At 45.6% G+C, this 3,369-nt stretch overlaps 1 non-coding gene across 1 annotated transcript; it reads left to right on the top strand.

Annotated features, from left to right (window-relative positions):
• Nucleotides 1–262: 262 nt before the first annotated feature.
• Nucleotides 263–344, top strand: TRNAS-CGA (transfer RNA serine (anticodon CGA)). Its single transcript has one exon. It is a non-coding gene; the product is annotated as a tRNA-Ser (tRNA).
• The last annotated feature ends 3,025 nt before the right edge of the window (nucleotides 345–3,369 follow it).

Raw genomic sequence — 3,369 nt, 5'->3', positions numbered from 1 at the left:
GAGCGTAGGTGGATATGATTCTGGACCAGGATTCACACAATCTCAATTATTAGAGAAAGGGGGAGGGCGACCACAATATATACCGTGGACGCAAATGGATTATGAAAATTTGAAATGTAAATTACCTAGTTTGACTGCAGGTGTGGGAAAATGGATTTATGAGTTAGAAAGAATGACAGCAGGAATGACGTTAGTAGTGGGTAATGTAAAATGTCTACTAGCAGCTCTTCTAGGGGAGAGAGCTGACAACATTTGGAGATGAGCTGTGATGGCCGAATGGTTAAGGCGTTGGACTCGAAATCCAATGGGGTTTCCCTGCGCAGGTTCATATCCTGCTTACAGCGTATGCGTTTTGTTTCGCACCTTGAAAGCCTTGTATATAGGCACATTTTAAATGCCATATCATATCATATCATATGCAAGTGTGACAGCACAAAATATGACACATGATGGAGCACCATTTAATAATTGTAGAGAAGATGTATGGAGGGTAATTAGAGTACAATATCCTGACACATCATACATGGGTGCGATTATGACAAGGAAAATGCGTGAGGACAAAGCTCCTGTTGCATTTATTCAGGAGATTCAAGAACGCTGGCGTCGTGAGACAAGAGAGCTGTGGGATAAAACAGTAGCATTATTTTATCATGTTCTATGCCAGGGACCGCCCAAGCCAGTGCAACAACAAATAAAGAAACAGGTAGCGATGAAAGCTAAACCATGGCCAGAAATACAGTTGACTATCGTATATCATTGTCGACTGTTACAAGAGAAGAATACTAAACAAGCTGATACTAGAAAGCAGGAGGAAGCAAAGTTGGTTCCAAAAAAGTTGTGAAAGTTTGCCATAAAAGGAGCAGTATTGACAAGCGGTGAAGGCGTGACCACACAAGAGTTAAAGCCAGCGCAACCATGCAATGTAGGGTACCCTACAAATCGAGGTGGGTAACATGTTTGGCCATGAAGTAGAGGGAATAGGATGAGGTGGATTTCAAAACCCCTAAGGTGGAGGAGGATTTAATGGAGGACAACCGCAGCAATGTCAGATTTGTGGTAGGACAGGACATAAAGCCTGCACATGTAGAAGCAGAGGGGGCATGAAACAGTACTGGCAAGCTCCAAGAGGGAGGATGGTCTATTCTCCACAGTATAATACAGAACCACAAAAGTATTATGGCCAGGAACACACGCAGTATCAGACATGCATGCCGCAAACACAGCAACCGTAGCACATCCTGCTGCAAACACAATTGTCACAAGGGCAACCACAGCAAGTGCCTATGCAAATGCAACAAGTACAGATGCAACAACCACAGTATGCTCCAATGTAACAGGCAACGGTGCCACAATGTAAGTCGAATACAGAAGCCTCACAAGTACCCACACCTAGGATAGGGAGTTTGACCGTAGTGGGAGTAAATCCTTTTACAGGCACAGGGATGAATTTATACCTGAAATAGGAGATCCCACAGAGCGACTTGATGTGTCCAGTTCTATCTGTGACACCAGACCCAAAAGAGAAACCCAGGGTCAGGGTAACGATAAGAGGCAAGACATTTCCATTCCTAGTAGACACAGGAGCAACTCGTTCCTGTTTACGAGAGGGAAAGTACCCAATATCTGTGCGCAGGGTACCTATGAATGCGCAGGGTTTCTTTAGGGCTACGAGCTTGGTTCCTTTTTACTGACAAAATACCACTTTTAATAAATAGGAGAACATGATGTGTCTATGTGACTATCGTATTCTTGGCAGAGACCAGTTAACATATTAGGATGTGACTTGATGACAAAACTAAACATGACAATATCTTTCAATGACAAAGGGATAGTGTGTTCCACTCCAGCCATAAACAACATAAATGCAAGAGAATTCATATAAGCATTTACAGGCCAAAAAGCATTACGACGGATTCCCTTAGACCAGTGGTCTTCAAACTTTTTATGCCTGGGCCCCCGAGCAAAATGTGGGAAGGCTGGTCCCCCGCAAAAATGCCAAATGGACAGTAAGCCCAAATGGCTATGAACTACCGGGCGCTGTCACCGCACCCTACTGCCAGTATAGTCCCTGGGGTCCCCCACCTGCTCCCATCACTCCCTCATCCCACTCCTTGCCCGGTTCCTGTGCTCTACCCACCCCACCACAGACCTGTTATGCTCACCTGGATTCCACAGGGCCGTCGAACGAAGCTGGACTGCTGCGGTCTCCACCAGTGTGACTCGTAGCGAAGTGATGATCGACTGCACTTGCCCACTCAGTTTCGTCTGCCTGGCCCGCAAGAATATTTTCCTAAAAGCAGTAAAGGGGATCAGCCACCCATGGTAGAGAGGTTACACTAACACTATTTTCCCTGAAAACTTCCAGTATTCCTCTTCATAAAGTCTCACCTTATTGTTTGAAAGGATGAACTCTCCATCCTGAGTGGAGTACAGGGGCGCGTAGAAGTTCAGTTACTTAACTGATCCAAAGGTATTTGGCAGAGTTCCAGACAACAATGACTCCGAGGTAAGTAGTGTGTAAACTGAATGTATAGTTCTTTTAGAGTTCAAATGTCTGTTAATTCACTCTTGCTCCTTTCATACCTTTTCCCTTGCAAGTTTGCCTCGATGGATGAAGGTAGCGCTTAGGTAAGAGTCAGTTTGTTCCAAGCACTGTCTAGCAAGTAATATTGTTCCAAATGTAATTAACCAATAGTTCTCTATCTTCTTTGCAGGTGCGGCGCCTTGCCGAAAATGTCTAATGTAGGATGGTGACCAGCGCTGCCTCGAGCGGTAAAATTCCGAGTAAGTATCTTGCGGTAAGTAAAAGAATGTCTTTGGCGGAACCCCGCTCACCTTTTGTTTGTTCTTGTCTTTTCAGATGCTGATGTTTCGGGCGGCGATTCAACGGGTGCTGCGCAGGGTCGTGGAGATGCTCGAAGACAGGTGAGTATGGCACGGCGCTGCAGCTGGCAATGCGACGCGGTTTATTTTAATGTCTTTTTCCTTTATCCACAGGTGTGGCTGCTCCAGGAAAAGATGATGACCAGATGGAAATCTCCTTGTTCTAACCTTCTCTTCTTCTTTCCTTTTCTCTAGGATCTCCTCCGGACACAAGACGGGTGTGGCTGTAGACTGGATGCTGGACTGCAGGCACGGTGAGCGTTACGCTGCTAAGATGCAGAATAACGCGAAGCGTGTGCTGCTCTTCGGCCGTGGTTTAAATAGGATCAAAAAAGTAGTTCCCAGGTAAGAAGGTCCAGTAACACACCCAAGCAGCAAAATAGTTCCTAAAGGAAAGTAGTCCCTTGAAGGCCTCATGATGGCCTGTACATGAGTTCTTTGCAGGATGACCTGCATAGTTTAAAGTTGGCAATATGAGCCTGGTGC

This window comes from Ambystoma mexicanum, chromosome 11 (genome assembly GCF_040938575.1).
Source record: "Ambystoma mexicanum isolate Mex_15411 chromosome 11, UKY_AmexF1_1, whole genome shotgun sequence".
In the NCBI taxonomy this organism is placed as follows: domain Eukaryota; kingdom Metazoa; phylum Chordata; class Amphibia; order Caudata; family Ambystomatidae; genus Ambystoma; species Ambystoma mexicanum.
This window is presented reverse-complemented; position numbering and strand designations above follow the sequence as displayed.